Below are 26,152 nucleotides of genomic sequence, written 5' to 3'. Positions count from 1 at the left end.
TAAATATTTAAAAAAAAAGAGAAATATTTGGTTATAAATACAACAGGTATAGAAACTGAATGCTGTGAAATGCAAAACACTGTCAAATCAAAGAAGTCTTAAATCAATGAAGAGACAAAATATGTTCATGTATTTGAATATTCAACATAATAACGATGTTACTTCAACCCAAAATAATCAATAGATTTAATGCAAATCCAAAAGAAATCTCAACAGTTTCTTTTTTTTAATTTTTGTTTTTACTCATACAGACAAGTTGATTCTAAAATGTATATAGGAGGGAGTGCCTGGGTAGCACAGTTGGTTAAGTGGCTGACTTTTGTTTTTGGCTCAGGTTGTGATCTCAGGGTCATGAGATTGAGCCTGCCATTGGGCTCCATGCTCAGCACCAAGTCTGTTTCAGATTCCCTCTTCCTCTCCCTCTGCCCCTCCCACTCATGCTGTCTTTCTTTCAAATACATAAATCTTAAAGAATAAATAAAATGTATATAGGAAGGAGAAAGATCCATGTATAACCAAAATAGTTTTGAAAAAGAACAAAGAGATTTTTACTTCCTTATTTAAAAAATTATGATAAAGCTACAGTAATCAAGACAGTATAGTATTGGCAAAGGGTTGGGTCCTTAGATCAACAGAAGAAAAAGGATGGTCCAGAAGTATAGCTGCACAAATATGGCCAATGTTTTGACAAAGATATGAAGGCAATTCCACGAAGAAAGGATAAACTTTTCAACAAATGATTTTGGAATACGTGGGCATCCACATTCAAAGAAAAGTTAACACTTGTGAACTTCATGCCATATATAAAAGTGAGCTCAAGATTGATTATAGATCTACGTGTCAAACAGAAAACCTTAAGACTTTTAGATAAAACATGAAATCTTCATGACCTAGGGTTGGACTTCTTAGATTTTATACCTAAGCAATTCCGTCAAAGAAAAAAAAAAAAAAAGATAAATTGAACATCATCAGAATTAAAAACCTCTTTCAAAGACAATTTTAGGAGAATGAAAAGATAGGCCAAAGAAAGATCAAAAATATTTCCCAAATACCTATATGATAAAGGACTTGTATCCAGAATATATCAAGACATCTCAAAATGCAACAGTAAAAGTCAAATTATAAAGGGCAAAAGACTTGCATGCATATTTACCACAGAACACTTATGAAAACCAAACATATGAAAAGATGTTCAAAATCGAAACCATTAGGAAAGTATAAATTAAAACCATAAAATATTGCCACACACCTATTAGAATAAATAACATTTAAAAAAAATTCTGACAATACCAAGTGCTAACGAGCGCACAGAGCAACAGAAATCTTCATATATTGTTTTGAGAGGATTCACAATGGTAGTCACTTTCCAAGATAATTTTGTAGGTTTTTAAGTTTAACATCTACTTATCATGTGACTCAGCAATCCAACTCATTGGTATTTACCTCAGAAAAATAAAAATGTATATTCACATAAAAATCTATATAAGAATGTTTATGACAACTCTCTTCATAATTGCCAGACCTGTAAACAACCTAAATATCTTTCGGTGGTTGAATGAGTAAGCAAATGGTATGTCCATACTATACAATAGTACCAAGCAATGAAAAGGAACATATTTTGTGTATCCACAACATCTCAGATGATCTCTGAGGCCTTATGCTGACGTGAATGAAGCCAGTATAAAAAAGTTGCAAATTCCATGTTTCCTTGTATATTATATTCTCTAAAATGATAAAACTTTAGTTATGGAACAGAGATCAGTGGTTGCCAGGGAGTAAGAGTGGAAAATGGTGGGATAAAATGTGAGAGATTTGGTGGGTGGTGATGTAACTATTCTGTGTTCTTTTCTCTGTTGGTGGTTACATTAATATATGCATGGGAGAAAATTCATAGAACTGTAGACCACAAGTAAAGGTCAGTTTTCCCGTATGTTACTTTAAAAATACAATTTTAAATACCAGACCTTGTTTGTAGTGGCAAAATGCTTGGAAGAAAAGCTGCATGAAATGCAAAGTGAAGGTTGCCTCTGATGACTTTAAGAAAAGTAGAACAATTGTAGACATACACAAATTTTCCAAAAAATCATGTGAAGAAATAAAAAGCTCTAAGGAACAATATTATACAGTTTTTGTTTTAGAAATTAAAGTTTCAAAATGTTCATTAGAAATAAGATAAACTAAGGCTAGTTTAAATGAAAAAATGACTATATAAACTACATATTGTAAAATAGTTTTTGATAAGATAATACTAAGAAAATTATAAATCTTTTTTGGGCATTCCTTCCCCATCTAAAATCTTGAGGGTGACCAAAATATAGTTTAAACATGACTCAATTAACCTAACCCACCATCTGTAAGTCCTTTTGGGTGGTCCTAAGTACACTTAAGAAAGTGCAATTCCAAATGTCCCCTTTTTCTGTGTGTGTGTGTGTGTGTGTGTGTGTATGTGTGTATGTTTCTTCAAATATATAATATCCCTTTATCCCTTTGGGGAACTTAGAAATCACTTCTTTGTGTCAAGGCTTCTGGGTGATTCATTTGGAATCTTCTACCTTTGGTTCATACTTCTACTTACAGTTTCAAAAAAATGTGTTCCCTCACTCTATCACTATAGCTGTTATCAGGATCAATTGAAATTTCTGGAAGGAGGGGACTCTCATTCTGGTCCTAGAAATGTCCACATACAGATCATTGTGTTAAAAACTTTCTGACCTTGTCTCTTCCCGTGTTTGCAATTTGGTTTCTCCTCACTTCCCTGGCCACCCCCCAAAAAACAGTTCCTTAAACCCACTAGGCATTTTCATGTCTTTGTGCTTTACACACGCTGCCTCCTCTGTCTAGAATATTCTTGCCTCATTGTTCACCCAAATAATTTCTGCCCTTTCTTCTAATGGTTATTCAGGAACTACTTGCTTGGGTCAATTTATACTAATTATTCTCTACTCTTCACATGGTGGATTGACTACTTCCTCAATTGCTCCATTCATGGTTGTCTTCACAGTTCACTGGGTTTGCCTCTGTTATTTCTTATACAGTATATTTTAATTTTGTCTACTTGCCAAACTAAATGGTACCGTGAAGAGATTTCCTTTCATCAATTCATGTATTTTTTATTTTGCTCTGTTTTGCAGCAATAATGTTAGGGAAATTCAACAAATGTTTGGATAAATGTATAAATGAATGTGTGAATGAATGGATTCAATGTTTCTTGGCTTCAGTCCTTTCATTCTAAAATATCTACAAAATATTCTCTATAAAACAGTTTTTTCATTCTATAGCATGCAAAGTATTTGAAAATGTGTTATTGACAAAAGCTGGCAGAATAGATGAAATCCTTTCTCACATAAAAGCATATGATTGTTTTCTTAACCAGTTCAGACAACACTGAATAAACCCACACCCACTCTACCTATAGTATCTCTGCTGTGATGTTCGTAGAATGTCTAAAAGCAAAGTTATTTACAAGTTATACCATTGAGAATTGAAAATGTAACCTACATTATTTTGAAAGAAAAAAATTGTTGAGTTACCTTTTTTTAGAATTAAGTTGAGATAGCTTTGCGGGTTCATGGAAATATATCATGTGCAAATGAAAACTTCATAACCAAGTGAAAGAAAACCTTAAACTTTCAAAGGTTTACTTTAAGATTTTAATTTTCCTATCTTCATACAATTAAATCTTCCCAAGAAGTTGGTGAAGTGGGTAACATCCTCTCATACGAGGAAACACATGTACAGAGAGATTCAGTAACTTGCCCAAGGATACACAGTAAATAGAGAAGAAGATAAACTCAGAAGTATGGATCTGAAGTTTAAGTTCTTAAAAACTGTGCCAAATAGGTGATTAATTCTGTCTTAAAATTTTATAACTTCGCAGATAATTAGCATGTTAAGTGGGCCAACTCAAAAGACCTTTTATATAAAGGCAATAAAATAGTCAAGCCCTAGAAATGAAACAACAATTTAGGGGAAAAATGTGAATAAAAATGGTGAAGACTTGGCTGTAACACAGGTTGCACTAAAACTAGAAAAGGAAATTGGAATTAGAATCTGGGAGGCTTGGAAGCATAAGTCTTCAGCACAGAGTTTATTCAGTGATTCATTCCTCCATCAGCAATTGGGTGTCCACTGTATGCAGATCTCTGCCGCAAGTGCTGGGGATAGGGTAGCAAATAAGATGGAGAAAAACCCTGTCCTCATGGAGATAGCATTTTAAAGAGGGTGACAGACTATACACAGATAAATATGTAATTTATGTTGGGTAGTGACAAGGGCTCTGAAGAAAAAAAAAAAGACACGAAGGAATATAATTCGTTGTTTCCTTTTTCTTCTAATCTGAGAAATGCAAGTTCTCTATGATGTCATTTTGTTGGCTTGAGATATTTTTCTCCTACTTCTGATGCTTAGTTCTTTGACATTGTCCCCCAAAGGAGTAAGGGAGAAAGTCCAGTCCGCAACCTGTGTGGTTTCCTGCTCCTCCCTAACTGCTTCATCTCCTGCAGCACCTCATCTGGGTTCGTTTTCCTTCTTGCCGGGTTCTGCTTGTTGTGTAGGGGAAGAGAAGTGGGCAGTGAACAGTCTCATGGCACAGCGTCCCTGAAGTAAAGTTCTGGGTACCTTGATTTCTGGTTAGTTTGCACCGTGGGTGTCTAGGCTAGAACAAGACTGTGGGAAGAAATAAAGTAGCTCCTGACATTCTTCAGGACAAGCAGGTTTGTTCTACTTTCAGTGGCAAAACATGTACTATGAGCTCCTGATAATTTTTCTCAACTCTCAAAAATTTCTCAATTTTTCCCACTTACCTTGTATTTAATTGAAATGTCTCCCAGACTCCATCCTGGAAATAGCTTACTCTTTAGATCGTAGCTGTTGTTGTTTTTTCTTCCTGTTTTGTTTTGTGAAAATGTATGTCTTCCTATTTCCAAGTCACCTGAAATACTTCAGTGACAAACTGGGAGAAACTTCAAGAAGACCAGCCAGTTCAAATGCACTTTTTAAATGAAAACCGCAAAGCCACAAATAAATAAATTTTCAAAGATGGTTATCTCTGAAAATTTCAATAGATAAAATATATCTTGTAATTAAGACCAAAAATCCTTCTGATAAATAATTGTGTTATAAATGCTACATTAAGCAGATTGGCTTTTTGAGGAAGTTATCAATATAATGCTCTTCTGAATTTTAGTAATCCAGATGTTGAGCGGTTACTCTCCCCCGTACTTCTGCTTCCTCATTTCCACTATGCAAATATCCAGTGAACTCTCCCGTATTTTCAGTAATCATTTAGAAGAGAAGGGGGTTGGTTTGCATTCTTCATGCTTTGGAGATTAATGATATAGTCAATCATATAAAATTCACATGGATCATTACTGCATTCACATTAATTTATGCTCAATTAACACACTTAGAATCAGTTTTCTGTGGAATTTAGCCAGTTGGCTTTATAGCTTCTGGCTCTGAAAGATTCATTTTGCTTCTGATCACTGGTAATACGGCAAGCAACAGCCCTCATTCCTGTTATTAAAGTCTTCCGGGCTTTCGTTTTTCATAAATTGAACAGGGCCAGTAGACAGTGGGATGACTGTGACCAAGCTCCTGGCCAAGAGCCATATTGCTCAATCCTGGCAGCTGTCCTCCACACAGATGTTGGGATGAACACCTGAACAGCAGGGTCACAGTGCTAGTGTATTGTAAGGGTCATTGGTAAAAAGACCATGTTGGACTCAGAGGGACAGAGAGAGTATGTTGTCTGTACTTGAATCTGTGTGCTGGAATATGAGTGAAGAAATCAGCAGGCCTTGATTTCCTATAGTACAAATCAACAGGAATATAGCTCTTTTCACATTCAAACCTTCTAGAAATAACCCTTTAGGAAACATTGTGCTTAGGGCTTGATTGAATATAGAAGAACATGGAATCCTTTTTTGTCTAAGTTTGGGTGAAAAAAGTAAATTTCTAATCAAAATTGGAAGTGTTTACAGTGAGTTAATTTCCATGGACTGGTGTCATATTTATTGAACAAAATAAATATATTTTCCTGTGTACTGTTCAGTGCCCTAGTTAAAAATCTAAAGCATTTCTTTTTACTTTTTCTTTTTTTATTAAGGTATATAAAAGATTTTATTTCCTTTTGGTTACTTCAGACTAAGAGGGTTTAGAAAAAAGATTGTATTATAATAAATGTCCTTTGAACATATATTAACTAGGTATTAATAGTAATTTACTTAAAATTAGATAATCAGCTAAATGAAAGGGAGCAAGGCCAGAGGCTTTCACAAGAACCTACCTCTTCTATTTCTCCTAGGGTGGATTGATTTCTCACCTGTTAATGTATCCTCTTACATAAAAAAGATACTATTCTAATATATGATCCTATCAAATATATTCTCTCTGTTACTATGTTTGGAATATATTTCCCAGACCTGAAGACCAGAAAGCAGGAGAGACCAGCCATGCTATTCTAGAGAAGACTGAAATTTATCGAAAGAGCCTAGAGAAACTTAATCCCAGGAGATTTTTGTCTCCAGTTCCACGTTCAAGCGCAGATAAGCAAGCTTGAGGTAATTTGACACAAAGAGAAGAATAGAAAGTACTACCACTTACTTTTTGCTTACCTTAGTCCAATGCATTGTTGCATGTATTTGATACCTCATCCCTATCTCCATAAATCTATGGGGTGGGTGCTATATTATCATATAACATATAATAATATATTTTATATTATACAGAAAGGCAAATAACATGTCCTGGGTCACATGTTCTGGGATATGGGTCTCCAGCTGTCCCATCCAGAACCTGCATATTAGCCATGGTGCTATGTGGGATAAAGGAGTCACATGTTTTGGGGCAAAAGAATATTTAAAGTTTTGCGAAGATCATTTAGTTCAGGGCTACTGTGAATAAAATTAGGCAGAATTATCCATTGGGTCAGAACAACAGACCATACAATCCATTCATCCCTCTCTTGCAAAGAACCCAAGAGGTATATTGTGGCAAAGCATGACTCTTCTCTGTGACAATAAACTAAAAAATAAGGCTATAATAACTAAATATTTCAACCATTGTCAATGATCTATCATGACTCCCTAACTCACCAGTCCTGGCAGAATCCACAGAAATGAGGCGGGGGTGGGGCTGTGGGGGAGAAATGAGGCAGGGGGAGAACATATATACTGAAAAATCTGTAACAGAAATGTTAGTAAAAGTTAGAGGAAACAGAAAAATCTGGGGGATAAAATTACAAAATAACATAGAAGGAAAAAGTCAAGATAAAAATCAGTGAAGAAAATAAAGATAATGTCTCATTATCTGAGATAAAGATTATACTGAGGTCTACACAAAACTAATACTCCACATAACAGTAATTACTGTGTTACTGTTCTAGAAATTAATTATGAATATAATGCACTTGAGTCTATATTGTAGGTTTTATTAGACTTTTGAAAGTATTTTTTAACTGTCAGATTTTTAAATGAAACTGAAGAAATGCAAGTTTGTAGACCACTGAAGCACTTGGGACCTCAAGGGTAAACACCTCCTTCCTGCTAGAGTAAAAATGGCTGAAATGATGTATTTGTCAGTGAATACTGTTGGAATATAAAGAGAATATGCTACTGAACATTTTTTCACTTTAAAGCTATTTATTTATTTACTCTTTTTTTGCACCACATGCAGAATTTTTATTTCTTCATTATGTGGTTTCTATCTTTGTAGTATACATTTATTTGGCTTTATGATTTCTCTCTAGTGGATGGAAAATAATTTAAAATTTTAGCTCTAGCTTTTTTTTTTTCATTTTCAACAAATTTCATTATCCAGATGCAGAATCAATAAGAACATTTTTTACCTGATGCACACTTCAGAATACATGGTTCTAAAAGTTTTATGTAAAACACTCCACCCAGGAAGAATAGAACATATGTTTTCCTCAAGTATACACAGAAGAATTGCCTGGTTAAATCACATAAAAAGGGACATAATAATTATTACACATTCAGGAAGACTGAAACCCTGCTACATATTTTTTCCAACCACAGTGGTACAAAACTAAACATCAAAAATAAAAGAAAGGTGGAAAATCTACAATATAAATATTAAATATTTAATATGTAAATATTAACATACTACTACACAAGCAATGGGCCAAATAAATGGCAAATCAAAATATGTCTCAAAACAAAAGAAAAAGAAAATATGACATTCCAAAAACCAATGGGATACAGCATAGCAGATCTTAGAGTGAAATTTATGCCATAAATGTTTATATTAAGAAAAAATTTTCAAATAAACAACATTACACTACAAGGGACTAGTAAAAGAAGAAACTTAGCAGAGGATAGAAATAACAAAGAAGAATCAGAAATAGAGACCAGAATAAATAACATAACATTGAAAGTAATGACCAGTTTTTCATAAATAAATAAATAAATAAATAAATAAATAAATAAAATTGGCAATGCTTTAACTACTTTAGCTAAAGAAAAAAAGAGAGAAGACCCAAAAACCAAAATGAGAAATGGAAAACAATACAACAGGTACCACAGAAATATATAGTGTGATATCAGATTATTATAAGCAGTTATATAAAATAACAAATCAGATAAATATGGAAAACAAGGTAATTCCTAAAAATGAACAAGTTGCCAAGATTGAATCATGAGTCTTGAATCCAAGAAATAAAAAATCTTCTTAGACCGGTAGCAAGAAGAAAGTTGAATTAGGAATCAATCTCCCAGCATAGAAAAGCCCAAGACCAAATGGTTTCATTGGTGAATTTTACCAAACATTAAAAAAAAAAAAAAAAAAGACAATCTTTATCAAAGTCTTACAAATAATGAAATAGAGGGAGCACATTTAAAATCATTCTATGGGGCCAGTATTACTATGATACCAAAGCAGGATAAAAACAATGTAAGAACAAAAATGTCTAGTTTGTTAGATGTTAAATATTGCTACTCCAGCTTTCTTTTGACATTTATTTGCATGATAAATCATTCTCTATCCCCTCACTTTCAATCTGCAGGTGTCTTTAGGTCTAAAATGAGTCTCTCGTAGGCAGCATATAGATGGGTCCTTTTTTTTTTTTTAATCCATTCTGTCACTCTGTCTTTTGATTGGAGTGTTTAATCCACTTACATTCAGAATACTTATTGATATGCATTTATTGCCATTTTGTTACTTGTTTTGTCATTGTTGCTGGAAATTTTCTCTGTTCCTTTTTTTGTCACTTTTGGTCTCTCTGCTCAAAGTGTCTCTTCTAATATTTTGTGCAGGGCTGGTATGTTGGTCATGAACTTTTGTTTGTCTGAGAGACTATCTCTCCTTCTATTCTGAATGGTAGCCTTGCTGGATAGAGTATTCTTGGCTGCGGGTTTTTCCCACTCAGCACTTTGAATATATCATGCCACTCCCTTCTGGCTTGCCAAATTTTTGTTGAGAAATCTCCAGCTAGCTTTATGGGTTTTCCCTTGTAAGTTAAGGACTTCTTTTGTCTTGCTGCTTTTAAGATTTTTCCTTCATCACCATATTTGGCAAATGTAATTACAACATGTCTTGATGTTGGCCTGCTTTAGTTGATTTTGATGAGAGTTCTACGTGCCTCGTGGATCTGGATATGTTTCCTTCTACAGATCAGTTAAGTTTTTGCTATTATTTCTTGAAATAAATTTTCTGCCCCTTTTTCTCTATCTTCTTCTGTTGGGACTCCTGTAACACAAATGTCAGTATGTTTGATGGAGTCACTGAGTTCCCTAAGTCTGTTCTTGTGTTCCATATTTCTTCTTTTTCTCTGTTTTCTTCATTGTTTACCATTATTTTGTCTTCTGTATTACTAATCTATTCCTTTGCTTCTTCCAGCCTGCTATTCATTGCATCAAGCCTCTTTCCAATCTTGTTGATTGCATTCTTAATCTGTGATTCTTTTTGAACTCTTTTGTCTCTGTGGTAAGGTTGTCATTGATGTCTTCTTTTCTCAAGCCCAGTGATTATCCTTATGATTGTTCCTTTAAATTCTCCAACAGGCTTGTTACTTATATCTGTTTTGCTTAGATTTCTGGCTGTGGCTTTATGTTGTTCTTTCATTTGGGATAAATTCTTCCACCTTGGCATTTTGTCTAAGTCTCTGCCTTCTTCTGTGGGTTAGAAAAGCCAGGTATGTCTCCTGCTCCTGAAGTAAGGGCCTTATGAAGAAGAGGGCATGTAGTGCCTAGGTCCTGGCACTTAAGGGATTTTCTCTGGTGTGGGCACTTTGCTGCTGTGTTTTGGCCACCCTATCCTTCAGACTAGTCATCTGCAGAGGCTCTTCTTGCCTGCTGTGGACAGTGTTTCCTCCTTGGCCTGAATGTGGTGAGTTTTCACTAAGTGTGTTCTGGTCTGCTTGTGAAATGAGACCTGACACCAACTCCACCAGAACTGAGGTGCTGTAGAACTCCCTGGATGGGAGATGTGCTGTGGGTAGGGGTTTGTGCTGGTCTTCTGGGGGAGGGGCCTGCCATGCTAGGATTGAGGCAAGCTTGACTGAGAATGGAAGCCCTGCCATAGCAGAGGGTAGTGGGGCTTTGTGTAAGCAAATTAGGGAGCCAGTGTCTGCACTGAGCTGCTTCCTGAAGGTGGTTCTGTGTTTATGCTGAGGAGCAGAGGACAGAAATGATGCCATCCATCTCTTTTGTTCCCAGAGAGGTGTCTCTGTAAACACTCCCTCTCCAGGGATGTGCTCGGAAAAGAGTGAATAATCTCCCCACTGTGTGTTCCAGGCAGTCTTCAGATCACTCTTTCTATGCTGTCTGCCCCCAGGTTGTTTGCCTGTCTTCTCTCCAGAGCAGGTCAGTGCCCTCATGGCTCTATCCTAGCCAAGCCTGCTGACCTTTAAAAATCAAGGCTGTAGGCACTGCTGATGGTCAGAACTCATGAAATTCAGCTCCTCTTGTTTTCCAAGCCAGTGGTTTTGGGGAAACATTCTCCATGTGCATTGCCCTATCCACTCCTCTCTTATCCTTCTCCACAACGATAGCCCTCCAGACCCCACAGCACCTGCAATTCATTTTTCCCCCAAACCACTGCTCTGCTCTTGCTACTTTCTTTGTACCTTCTTCAACATGGCCTCCTCTTTCCCTTTAGTTGTGGAGTTTGTTCTGTCAGTCTTCAGGCTGATTTATGGGGTATTTAGGATGATTTGATAGTTATCTAGTTGTATTCATGGGACAAGAAAAGCTTAGTGTCCTCATACTATGCCACCATCTTCTTTTTTCTATGCTGGTGCAATTTTGAAGAAGGACTATTAGGACAAAGTTATTTAGTGTGGGAGGTATTCTGTAAAGCTGGTAAAAGAACAGATGTTTCTCACACATCTCAACTTACAATATTAGCTAAATTCTATTTCTCAGTGTGGTAATATATGCACTTTTTCTTTTCCTGAGGCATGAAGAAGGCATAATAGATAAGATATGTTTCTCAAAAAATAAATGGCTTCTTTCGTAAAAACAGCGTTTTATGGGAAAACAATGCAAATGTAATCACTGATGAAAATTAGAGAGGCAGAGCAAGAGTGAATCTCATCTATTACACCATTCATTGGCACATGATTGTGACGAGGACTCAAAACCACAAGCGCATAAAGTGTTACAGGATGTCATTGATGCAGTTAATTTTATTAAAACAAGGCCTTCCTCAAAATGTAAAAGAAATTTAATAATAGTTTGTAATAAATCTCAGTTTTCAATAAAATCTTTTGTACCTAAATATTTGTTGGTTGCCTTTTGGCAACAAACTCTATAGAGTTGTTACCTTAAAAATAAGTAACCTCTTAAAAAAAAAATGACAAGTGAAAAATAAAAAAAAACATGACCAGTGTTCCGAATGAGCTGGTATTTTCTTTGACGACAGTCACCATGATATGCTACCTAGCTTAGTATTTCATAACATACACTTACTTTACCTATTCCTTTATAACAGATGTCCCATTTTATTGATGTTTGACAACAATCTTCTTTAGTATATAAGTCTTGCTAAGTAGAAAATATTTGAAAATTGATGTTTTTAAAAGTTTTCATCAATAAAGTATTTGATTTTTTTAAATTACAATCACTTTGTTTTTGTCAAAACAAAAATTATCAGATCTCCACAGTTCAAATACATGGAAGCAAACTTTTCTCAACTGTTTGAGAATCACAAATTTTTTGATCTCCCAAATGAGTGCTGTGGTAAATATTAAATGATTAGTTGTTAAGAAAAACAAATGTTAGGGAAGATAAATCAACCAGCCATATCTCAACAAAATCCTTTGTATCATAGTATCAATATTTATTCAGTATAGTCTACAAGTCAATTTTTTTATTGGAATTAAATTTTTTGTAAGGCACCTCTTTCAGTTATGGTGGTTATTAAAACTAAAGAGCAAAATAACCAACCTTAGAACCAGACTTCAAAATCACTGTGTGCTATTAAAAAACAAACCAAGGGCACCTGGGTAGCTCAGTCAGTTAAGCGTCCAACTTTAGCTCAGGTTATGATCTCAGGCTCTTGGGATCAAGCCCCATATTAGGCTCCAAGCTCAGTGGGGAGTCTGCTTGAGGATTCTCTCTCTCCCTTTCCCTCTGTCCCTCTCCCTGCTCATGTTCTCTCTCTCTCTCTCTCTATCAAATAAATAAATCTTTTTTAAAAATAACCTAAAACATAAAAGTATTTAAGAATATTTTTCTCTCAATAGAACAAAATGATAATGTACCAATGGAAATAAAATTCATTTTTAAAGTAATATAGTTTATATTATCTTGTTTAATTTTCCAGATGGAAATCAGGGATTACAGAAATTGGCACAACAAACATGCAAATGCGTAAAAAAAATGATAGATGATTAAGGGCCATAAGGAAGATAAAAGAAAGATAAATATATATATATATATATATATATATATATATATATATATATATTTATCGACCAAAGACCAATTTTAGACTTAGTGGTCAGTGAAGACTCCATCAAAAGGAATGTTGTGAGAACTGAGTGCTATGAAAATTATTCTATGTCCTAATCTGGGGTCTGAGTGTTCCAGGCACTTGCTAGCTTTACAGCTGGTGTGAAGACACCAAAACAAGAATGTGATTTGATAAATTTGAAGAACAGAAATAAATCCCATGTGAGCAAAAGATGTGTACAATGGCAATGTAAGAAAGCTGAGCAGGGGCTAGAGCAAATGAGCCTTGTTGGCCAGGGTAAGAAGTACAGCTTTTATTTAAAGTATAAATAGGAAGACAAAGGAGGGTGTCAAAGAGGGGACTCAAATGATCTGATTAGGCTTTTTAGGCATTGCTTTGGATATTTTGGATATTTAGCCATTACTTTTCGGATATTTGAAGACAGGTACTCAGAAAGAACTGAAACGATAAGACTAGTTAGGAGACTATAGTTGTTAGGAGACTAGATATTGGATTCAATTAGGAAGGCAGTGCAGTAACTGCAGACATAGTGGAGAGATTTAGAATGTATTTGGAATTCAGAATTGCTAAGACATCTTGATATATTGCATATGAAACATGATGACAATCTAGGAGCTAAAGGTAACTTTTTAAATTGAAGTACACTTATCACACAATATGATAGTAGTTTTAGGTGTACAACGTATTGAACAATTCTATGTATTAATGCTCACTAGCGTATAAGTGTAGTCACCATCTTTCACACATCCCACCACATATCTCCTCTCTGAAGACCATCAGATTGTTCTTTATGTTTAAGAGTCTATTTGTTTGTTTCTTTGTTTATCCATTTGTTTTTTAGATTCCACATGTGAGTGAAAACATATGGGATCTTTCTCCGATTCATTTCATTTAGCACAGTACCCTCTAGATCCATCCATATTGTTGTGAAAGGCAAGATCTCATCCTTTTTTATGGCTAAGTAATATTTCATCTCCTTTATCTGTTTATCTATTAATGGATATTTGGGTTGCTTCCATATTTTAGCTATTGTAAATAATGCTGCAGTAAACCTAGGGGTGCGTATATCTTTTTGAATTAGTGTTTTTGTTTTCTTTTGGTAAGTACCCAGTAGTGGAATTAACATATCATACAGCATTTCTATATTCAGTAAGTGTAATTATTATGTTTTTGGCTTGAGTACCTGGATAGATGACCATTCTTGTGAATGAGGTGCAAAAGTATGTGTAAGGGACAAATGGGATGAATCTAACCAGAGATCTGTTTGGCTTTGTTACATTTAAGGTAATTAGGTATATAATTCTGGAGTTAAGTAAATGGTCAGAGCTAGACTTAAAAATTTAGAGTAAACTTTTAAACGTAAAGATCCCAGGAATAAATGAAATTGTGTGTAAAGAAAGTGCTAGCAGAGAAAATAAAGAGGCCCCAAAGCACGGCATGCTATGGACTTAATGTTTGTGAACTCCACCCTTCCCAAATTCACATTTTGAATACCTAACATAATGGCATTTGAAAGCGGAGCCTTGAGGAGGTATTAATGTCATGAGAGCAGAGCCCTCGTGATGAAATGAGTGCCCTTATAAGAAAGAAGATCCCCCTCTCTCTCCTCTTTCCTTCTCTCTACCATGTGAGGAAAACTAGGAAACAGGCTCTCACCAGAACTCCCCCACACTGGCACGCTTATCTGGGAGCTTTCAGATCCAGAATTATGAGAAATGAATGTTTGTAGTTTAAGCACTCTGTCTATGGTTTTGTTACAGAACCCAAGCAGATTAAGACAGGGCACTACCACATTTACAGGTCCATTGGAAGAGGAAAAGCCAGCAAAATGAGACAAAGTCAGGAGACCGTGAGCCAGAAGTCAGTAGTAAAGTGTGATTCAAGGAGGAGGAAAGAGTCAGTCACGTTGAATGCTACAGAGAGGACAATTAAAATGGGGACTAAGGAATGACGATTGCATCTGGGAACATGGAGGCCATTGGAGACTTGGCAAGAGCAAAATTATTTAGTAAGCACGAGATCTTAGGTGGCATGGATACAAAGAAAATGGGTGGTGGGAAAGGAGGTGGAGATAGCAGTTACTCACAGCTCTTCTGTGATTTTGCTTGAAGGAGAGAAAACAGCTCAGTTTATAAACTTGCTATGAAAATACCATTATCTTCAACAGAACTCGTTGCAGTCACTTCCACCAGAACAGTAAAATGGCTCCTGCTAAGACCTTCAAGTCTTCAAATACATTACTTCAATGAGGCTAAATTACTAGATTTTTCTCAAATTTGATTCACAAGGCTTAGTTTAGCTTCTTGAATATGAAGAAAATTACTATTTTAAGCCACAAATTGGGGGAAAACCTGGCCAAAGAATGTACTTCAATATGATTTAGCTGTGCTGTAAGTAATTTTCTCTCTAAATTTAATGGAAATGGTTAACTGTCAGAAGATGGTAACCACTGCTATTTCAGAATCAATTGATTCAATGATAATCTGGAGTATAAAAATTAAATTCTTATTGATTGCCACTCTAATTTGAAACTTAGAAAAAACATTGAGTTAACTTGAAATGTCCATGAATTCCAAGAATGTTAACCAATAGAGAGTTAAACACCAAAATGACAACCAATGAAGAAGGGTTCTATGCTCAATTTTGAGACTTTGCAAAAACTGTAAAAATCATACATTTTAGTTGGGAGTGCTATACTAAATCTGCCACCTATTCTTACTCTTTCTGATATCTTAATTTTTTCCAAGAATTATTAGCATTTGGCCACATTTTTATAAACTTTGGAAGAGAGACTGTTGGCCAGTTAGTTCTTACTGATATAAGTCATTGCCAATTGGAATAAAAATTGGCTTAGCTTACATAATCACTTCATGAAATAAACGTTTTAGAACTCTATACTGAGTCCATTTTTATGATAACCAACTCAGAATTTCAATTACAGATTTTCTTTCTTTTTTCTTTTCTTTTCTTTTCTTTTCTTTTCTTTTCTTTTCTTTTCTTTTCTTTCTTCTTTCTTTCTTTCTTTCTTTCTTTCTTTCTTTCTTTCTTTCTTTCTTTCTTTCTTTCTTTCCTGTGGTATAAAATCCATTAATTACTAGTATCTGTGTCTCTAAATGATAAGGTAACTATTAGAATTAAATAAGCACTTTTGGACCCATCAAAATTTAAAGAATTTATTAAAGACCATATTTCTTGATGGAGTGGTGTAACAAAATACTAAATTGACTTGCCACCTTCAGTAAATGCTTAATAAGTATGCTAAGGAAAGGAACTTTTAAAACTGTAACATAAATGTTAACTTTTTTTTTTTTTAAGATGGGGGGGGCAGGAGCAGAGGAAGAAAGAGAATCTTTTTTTTTTTTTTTTATTCTTTAATAATGATTTTTTATATATTATGTTAGTCACCATACAGTACATCCCCGGTTTTCGATGTAAGGCTCGATGATTCATTAGTTGTGTATAACACCCAGTGCACCATGCAATATGTGCCCTCCTTACTACCCATCACCAGTCTATCCCATTCCCCCACCCCCCTCCCCTCTGTATCCCTCAGTTTGTTTCTCATAGTCCATAGTCTCTCATGTTTCATTCCCCCTTCTGATTACCCCCCCCCTTTCTTTATCCCTTTCTTCCCCTACTGATCATTCTAGTTCTTATGTTCCATAGATGAGAGAAATCATATGATAGTTGTCTTTCTCTGTTTGACTTATTTCACTAAGCATTATCTCCTCCAGTGCCGTCCATGTTGTAGCAAATGTTGAGAACTCATTCTTTCTGATTGCTGAGTAATATTCCATTGTATATATGGACCACAACTTCTTAATCCAGTCATCTGTTGCAGGGCATCTCGGCTCCTTCCATGATTTAGCTATTGTGGACATTGCTGCTATGAACATTGGGGTGCATATGGCCCTTCTCTTCACTACGTCTGTATCTTTGGGGTAAACACCCAGTAGTGCAATGGCTGGATCATAGGGTAGCTCAATTTTTAACTTTTTAAGGGACCTCCACACTGTTTTCCAGAGTGGCTGTACCAACTTTCATTCCCACCAACAATGTAGGAGGGATCCCCTTTCTCCACATCCTCTCCAACAATTGTTGTTTCTTGCCTTGTCTATTTTTGCCATTCTAACTGGCGTAAGATGGTATCTCAGTGTGGTTTTGATTTGAATTTCCTTGATGGCTAATGAGGAAGAAAGAGAATCTTAAGCAGGCTCCATGCTAGGCAGGGAGCCCGATGTGGGGCTTGATCTCCTGAGATCATGACTTGACCCAAAATCAAAAGTTGGATGTTTAACCGACTAAGCTACCTGGGTGCCCCTTTAAATTTAATTTAATAAGATAATATATGTGGTAGGTGCTCTTAGGCAAACACAGTTGAAAGTCTGAACTCTTCTTTAATGGTATTTCACATATGTCATTAAACTCTACTTAATAGGGTACACATATTTTATAAAGTTTTTATAAAACAGGGCTAGACTATTTCCTTGAAATATGTACTTGTTAGTAATTATGAAGCTTACAACTTGTACCTTTTGTATGATAGAAAGTGAAAACCTAACGATGTAAATTTTAGTTTAAGTGGTATGTATGGAATTATTACTGTACCACTGTTAATTCTGCAAATTATTCTCTGGCAGTTATAGTTGCATGTTCTTGAAAATAAGAAATTTAAGATGAAATGGCACTTGATTTTTAGAATACTTAACAAAAGAATAAGAGTTCAAAATATTGTATTATTAATTGAAAATACGTGTGATGGAGATTGGGCTATTTAACAGTTGAAATTTTACCTTTGGGAGTAATAGATTAAAATTCTCCATTCAAGGAGTCTTACTTTAATCAGTAATTTTCATGGAATCAGGATAGCAATTAGGCTGGATCCTGAACTGGATCTATTAAAATAACCTTCATGTTAAGATTAATCAAAGATTATAAATTGTCTGCAGCAAACAATAACCTTAAACATGAACATACACAGAAAAAGAGATACTAGGACATATTATTTAAGGTCTTACAATAAAATATTTTATAAACATCAAGATTACAGATAATGGCAGAATTTTAATAAAATCAACAAATATAATCAAACAAGTTACAAAAATACCTGAAACAGAATAGTCACTGTCTCCAGGTGACTTAATATAGTGCAGGAATATACTAGCAGACAAGTAGCCTACTGTTTAGCTGCTCTGCCCGCTGCTCTGCCCGCTTCAGCCTCTAGAATTCTGATCACAGTTCTCAGCTGGATTTCACCTTATTCAAATATTCCTAAGTGGTATAAAAGAGGATTTTTTTAAACTCAGAATTTTATAAAGACAACAAAAAAGCAATTAAAAAGTAAATCCATACCATGTAATAAGAACTAGATCGTCACATTAAGCATTAAAAATTGATAATATATTACAAATAATGTGTAGCAGTCTTCCAAAATTCATATTTAGTCTCTAATCAGTAGGGAACTAGAAGAACACTTAGCAACTTTAGAGAAGTAAATAAGTATAACAAAACACAGAATAAAATTTTAGAGACTCCAACACAAAAAAAGTGCTGTTTATTTTTTTTCCCTCACACTTGAGTCCAATTTAGTCATGTGGAGTGAGGGCAGGATAGAGGAGAGGGCTCAGCTATCTGCATTTATTCAAGGACCCAAACAGTGACTCTTCCTTCTTTCCTTTAAAGGGCTCTGTTCACTGTATTTTCTGGATGCAGCCAGGTGTCAGTACAAAAATGGAATACATATTTCCATCCAGTTCTATTGGGTAGAATTCATTCGTGTGGCCTTAGACAACCACCTAGAAACCTGGAAAATGTAGACTATCTGTGTACCAGGAGGAAAGGGGATTGTTAGATCAAAGGTATTAATACCACTATTGAAGATTTATAGCTTGGACCAAATATGTAGGTCATGGTTTGTCTCCTACTTATACAGGTACTATTGTCACAATCTTTTATGTGTGAATAAATGCCACCTATTCATTCTTTCTTAAGATTCACACATCCACACACTTCTGTGTCTTTCCTATTAATATCTTATTTCATACCCTTACTCTTTCCGATCAAGACTGACAAATTGTCCACATAACTGATGATCTTCCTCTTAATGTCTTCCAGGATCTCCACATAGATTTCTGAGTGACCTTTTGAAAGGCACATGTGATCCTGTCACTTCCTGTTGAAATCCTTGGACTGTTACTTTTTCCTACGGCAAAAGTACAAACTGCTTTGCAGAGATTATAAATATCTAAATACTGAGCACATTCTGACAGAGTGCTGCCATGATAGCAGAAAATTCTTCATTTTGGTTGTAGCATGTCCTAGATGTTTGAACTTGGCAGATTTTCCCAAGCCAAAGCTTATATTCTTATTCTGTTCTCACAAATGATAAATTCACATGAATAATCCACAGTCATATTGGGTCTTAATTTTAAAGAATCATACCTATTTGATAAAAAATTAACGTTAGTAATATGTTGAAACCGAGGTTTTAGGTATTTGAAGCTAAGTAACAGGTGTTTTGGGGAGGCGGGGTGGCTCAGTCAGCAAGCATCCAACTCTTGATCTCAGGCCAGGTCTTGATCTCAGGGTCTTGAGTTTAAGCCCCACGTTGTGCTCTATGTGCACGTGGAGCCTACTTAAAGAAAAAATAATAATAGGTGCTTGGATCCTGAATTAATCACTACTTTTTAAAATACTCTATTTATACTGGATTACATAAAACAAAATGTATTAATGTATTTTAATATTTTTATATGTGTGTGTATACACAGATTAGATACTATGATCACCCTTATCAGATCTTTCCAGAAATTAATGCCCCCTGTGTGCCCTCGACCTTGCTTGAATTAAAGAACCATCTCCCAGTTTCCTCTGCTCCTTTTCCATTGCAGGATTTGATTGTCACTGTCATCAACAAAGGCTGCACTTCTCGTACTGTTGTCCACTCTTAGTGATCAGGGCAGGTGCCACCGTTCTAGTTTCATGGCAGGGAGGATACACTGATTTTTCATGTATTATGTGACTCTAAGGATAGGTAGAAACATGTTTATCATTCCCACAGCCCAAATGGGATCAGTTTGACATTTTTCATTTGAATGTAATGAAATTTGGGACATTGGATAGTACAGTGACACTAAATTACCTGTCAACTCTTCCACCTTCCTAGATCCACTTTAGAAATTTTTATGTGGCTACTTCTTTCTCTCACTCTGGGACTGCCTTTATTAAAGTCAGATGGCTCATCCTCTATACACATTGACTCCAGCCTCTATATAAAACCACATCTCTGACTTCCCAGGAGAAGAGAATGTTCCTTTTGCCCCGTTTCCTCTGTCCTCATCTAGTGCCTCAGAAATGACACCGGTCCTAACATGATACTGCAAATGGCAATTTCTTTTGGAGGAAACTCCCATCCACAAGGCTGTGGGTTAGCCCTTTGGCCTCATTAAGACATTCGCACGCACAATTCATGCATTCAGGTAGCATTCATTTATTCAATCAATATGTATTATGTACCAGCTATGAACCAGGCACTGGTAATAATCTAAATGAAGAAAACAAACCTGTGCTTTTATTGAACTTATATTCTAGGGGTAAGAGATGGCATTTAATAAAAACATTTGATGTAACCCATCTGAATATTGACAAGAGGGAATATGATGCAGGATAAATGGTTCGTGATTAATGGAACACTGTCACTAGTGTCCAAGAGTACAATACCTAAGTCTAGGTTACTGAGTCCCAAAGGGACAAAAACTCCACATGTGTGGACTCCAAATAGAATTGTTACAGGCTTGCTCTAATTCCTTCCATCATCTATCAGAGGATCTAAATAAATAAATAAATAAATAAATAAATAAATAAATAAATGCAAGCTAGCTAGCTAAGGGTCTAAGCTCTCCCTTCTTCATCTTCTGTTCTCTGAATCTGGATTTTCTAGGGACTTGTAAAGTTATGGAAATGACACAACTACATGAAAACTCAGTTACTTTCATGGGGGGTTCAGACCCAGACCCCCTTCATTAGTCACCGATTATACATTTTCAAGACTGGTTATTTAATATTGTTTCATTTTCCTTTGCATCGCAATAAACCAATTTATGTCTAAAACACCACATCCTTTATGCAATGAAAGAACATATGACAAAGTTATAAATTATCAGAACAATGTGGGGTTTAGGTAGATGCTAAGGTGCGAGTTAGTTAATCTGACACTTTACTCTTTAGAATTAAGTTATTCTGGAAAGTACTAGCAGAACCCCATCTACATGATATTCACATATTATGACAAACTTAAACAAAAGATATATTCTTCACTATAAATGAAATTTTTTGTCCACTCTATGTTAGTATTTATTATATCCTAAGAATTTATTTTAAATTTCACTGCAAAATCCAGTAGGGGTAAAAAAGGATTGTAATATGTTTGATTTTGCTTTAAAGGTAACTTTCTTATAAAATATATATGCTAAAATTATATATAAAATTTAAATTTAATGGTCACTCTTACTTACCTTACTATATGCTCTAATACCATAGGCATTTGTTTAATACCATTGTGTTAATATCATAAGTTCATTTGTCTAAAATAAAATAGGTAATGATTTTATCTTGATATATTATCAAATATCCTTCTAATACTTTGCCTTTTTTGTATATCTTCTCATTCTGTCTTCATTAGAATTTCCATCAAAACGTTTCTTTACACTATTGAGTTATTTATTATGAGAAAATTTACTTACACTCTTACATCTTCACATGGAAAGAAGGAAACTAGCGTGTTATGATGGAACCAGTCATCATCAATGGCTTTGAGTATTATTATAAACATTTGTTAGATAAGAAGAGTATCTGAGTAGTAACTTTAAACAGCTGTCCTCTCAATTTCAAGTCTTGTCTTAACATATGCTCAGTAGAAACACCAGTTCTTGGGGAGAGAGATTTATTTCAAAATATCTCATCAGTAGACTTCAATCAAAAGAAATACATTCTGGTGTTGAAGCCATTGCCTTATAAGAGTAAAAAGACCACATAGGGCAAAGCAGAATTAATGGAAAATTATGATAGGAAAGAGTCTGTTCTTTTTTCTTCCTTTTTCTCCTCCTCTTTCCTCTTTCTTCATTCTTCCTTCTCCCTTCCTCTTCTTTATTCCTTTTCCCCTCTTCCTTCCCCTCTTCCATCCCCTCCCCCTTTCCTCCTCCTCAACCTCCCACATATTTTTCATGGTGTTTGAAGAATATCTAAGATTGAAGTTGCTTATCTTATCAATAAAACCTTTAGACACACATTAGATTTGCAATTGTAAAACCAGGGTTGTTAATTTTCTTTGTAACAAACCCCTTTCCCCAACACTACTTGAATGCTGACACTAAGTGCCAAGTCTGGCTTCTTTGAAATCCAGTTTTGTCCTGTCACTTTCCTTCTTTCTCAAGCCTGGAATAACAGAAACTGAGAAAACCAACAAAAAAAGTTGGGAGAGGAAGAGTGGTGACATGTGGCCACTTCTTTAATATGCGTTCTGCCTCATAACAACAACTGACTGAGGCTGCATTTCTCATGCATAACATCTGTGTATGTTTCATAACATTCTTCACTGGGTGGAATCATTACCAAATTGGGCAGAAAATGGGAAGCTTTTAGTAAGGTGGGAGAATTCCAGACCCTCTCTACCACAGAACTATGGATTCAGTTCACTTTTAGTGATCATTTAATGTATGGAAAATAAAAGAATAGGATGTATTCCCTGCACCCAGAAGTTACAAATATAGTAGAGGAAACACTACAAATTAGATATAAAGCAGTATATAATTACATTTCAAAACAAGTTGTACATTCCAGATGTGAAACAAGATGTAAACAGTACAAAACAGAAAATCTAAAAATATACAGTACAACAAATAATTGTTAGAGGAGGAGAGAATAGGGAAATACATACACATCCAGAGATTTAAGGACATACGCCTTGTTAGTTTTTCAATTGAATATCCGAAGCTACCTAGCATTCAGTCATGTTCTCAGTCTTCAATTGAATCCTGTGCTATGAAGGCTACAAAGTCAGGTAAGATATTGGTAGAGTTCTAGTCAAAACTCTTTAAATTGCAAAGATTAGAAACTCGCTTAAATTAGAGTAGTTTCAAAGGGTTGCTATTGAATACTTCTGGGAAATCATATGAACTACTATGGCCAGGAACATAGATGGGCCTCATTGAGTCCCAAGGGTAGAAATGGTAGAAGATAATGAGAACTAGTGGCTACTCTCTTCATCATTCCTTCTTGGATCTTCATGTTTTTCATGTCTGAATTGTTCTTTTTCCTAACCATCACTCTCTTCAATTCATCTATGACATCTTTGCCAATAACTTAACTTTGTACACTGCTTTGGTTTGCCATCATATGGTCTCAGGCCTGCATTTTTATATATCTTCTCAAATGCCTACTCATAACTGACTCTGGTTTCTAAGTTTTTCAATGATATCTTAAGGACAAGAAATTGAATTTTTATTCACTGGCAAATGGATTGGCTGGATCCGAGTGAGGAGTTCACTTCTTCTCCAGCCAGGCACCCAAGGGTGGGGAGGATCCTATGGTATGCATTGCTGTAGAGAGGACAGGTTCTGCAGAAAGGAATGCAGGGAGAGAAAGAGAGGAAGCCTGTCTCTGTCTTCAAGTTGCTAACAGATGTGTGAGGGAGAAATTCAGAGAGAGATGAAAACAATTTTTTCAGGTACAATGAACTTACCAAGTGATATCTACTGTGCTGGGTGATGTTAGAAAGTGTGAACACTCAACAGAAGAAAATTTCAGTCAAACCATACTTCCTCCCTGTATATCCTTTATTAATCATACATATGTATACACACACACACACACACACACACACACACACACACACACACCACTCGTCTATTATCCCAGAGAACAACAAGAGCCTTGAAGAAAAGTGGGAGTGAACACATGAAGACTAATGATAGTTTCTTTTGATAACATCATGAAAAACAAATAACTATGTCCTTTCCAAATTTCACACTTAAACACCGCATTTCCTTACACTTGTGTATTAGAAATAGAACCAGTGAGCAAAGGTATGGAATTTGGAATTAATATAGCAAGAGTGAGGACAGTAGAAAGACTGACCTCACTAGAGTGGAGTATTGATAGTCATGGTGATTTTAAACAAAATGTGTATTAAGAGGCAAACGGGAAAGAAAATTTGCAGAAATATAACAAGGAGCTGATATACTTAATAGGAAATTTCCAGAATTTTTTTTATGGACATTAGCGCACGAGGATCTTTTTTTGTCTTTTTTTTTTTATTTTAATTCCAGTGTAGTTAATGTACAGTATTGCATTAGTTTCAGGTGTACAATATAGTGATTCAACAATTGCCTCTACCACCCAGTGCTCATCAGGACAAATGTATTTAATCCCCACCATCTGATTTCCCTCATCCCCCCCCCCCACCTCCCTTCTGGTAAGCATCAGTTTGTTCTTGCTAGTTGAGTCTGTTTTTTGGTTCCTCTCTCTCTCTCTTTCCCTTTGTTCTTTTATTTTGTTTCTGAAATTCCACATATGAGTGACATGGTATTTGTCTTTCTCTGACTGATTTTCTTTGGCATTATCACCAGATATTTATAATTACTATATGGAAGAGGGACTAACATTAAAATGCATTGGGTTATCTTTGTACCAAATAATGCACAATAAATCAACTTATTGAACTTTATCTCTGAATCTTTTATATACCAGTCTTATTACTCTCTAACCAAGATAATACAATATAGCATTTTTAAATCATTTGACCATAGTACCCAATTTTTTATGTTGGATACATCTCCAATGAGAAGTTAATAGTTTTCATAAATGCCAAATATATACACAGATATATAAATATATGAATTAAACATTATGTAACAATAAAAAGTAGCCCAATGTTAACCCCACTACTAATAAAAAGAAAACAAATTTGAACAACACAATTTTTAAACCAAATTAGCATACTTTTTTGTTGCAGAGAGCAGAATATTTAGAGACCTCTCACACACCTGCTGGATCTGAAAGCAATCCAGTAATTCACACCAATAGCACTGAGAAAGGGCATACCATTTGATCTTGTAATTATATTCTAGGTGTCCAGCTTGAGGGAAGAACCAGAGAATAAAAGAAAGCTTATGAGCAAAGATTTTCATGTTAACATTATTTATAATGACAAAAATTTGAAATAAGTGCTCTCAGGCAGGGGGAATTATTAAATTATAGCATATCTACAAATATAATATGGTATAATCCCTAATATCCTGGTTTGAAAGAATATTTAATGAAGAAAGTCTTTTGGTATTAATTAAAAAAAAGTCTGTGTACATGTGTATGTACGAATATATATTATTTCAAAATTTGGTATATATTAATCATAGAAAAACACCTGCAATCAAACATATCAAATTTTAATATTTTTACTTTTTTATGCAGGCTTATTTGTGTGTACGTGTGTATGTGTGTGTAATTCTATTTAAGTTCTTATCTCTTGGCATTTTCCAAATCTACTTTGTGCATATTTATCAGAGAAAACATATACCAAGGTATGTTACAGTTGTTAGCTTTGAAAAGATTTAGGTAGCCCTGTTTTTGACTTACAATTAAGGGTGTTCCAAGAACTATCACATTTAAAATTCCATCTCCAAAGGAGTAAGAAGAAAGGTATTCATTTACATTATGTTTTAGCAACTTGTGCACAATCTTTTAAATGCAAATAGCTGAATGCATATTTCAAAGTTAAAAAATTAAGCCATTTTTCAAGCACTGATTTACAGGAGTGTGTCGGCAAAGTATGTGCAGAAGAAAATTTATCATGCCAGGAAATAATTGAAATTGTGGTTGAAAGGTTCCTGAAAACAACCTTTTTATCTGTGGCTTAAATAAATACTTTTCATTTCAAAGGTAGCTCTAACTGCACCACATAGCTCAAGTGATCAGTAAAAGCAGACAACTGACTTCTTCAAGGAGTCTCGATTTTTATGTGATTTGATCAACTCACAGAGTATAAATTCTGCCAGAGCTAAACATATGCACAGGCTTATCTGAATTCTTGTATTCCAGGCATCTGGTAAAATATGTTCATGTCACTAGCTTCTTTCAAGTAGTGTTTATCATCATCTCCCTGATTGCCTAATATAAGTTTACAACCAGTCTCTCAGGTGTACTCGTGCATCACAGCTCTCCACAG

This window comes from Ursus arctos, unplaced genomic scaffold, assembly GCF_023065955.2.
Source record: "Ursus arctos isolate Adak ecotype North America unplaced genomic scaffold, UrsArc2.0 scaffold_10, whole genome shotgun sequence".
NCBI classification, from domain to species: domain Eukaryota; kingdom Metazoa; phylum Chordata; class Mammalia; order Carnivora; family Ursidae; genus Ursus; species Ursus arctos.
This window is presented reverse-complemented; position numbering follows the sequence as displayed.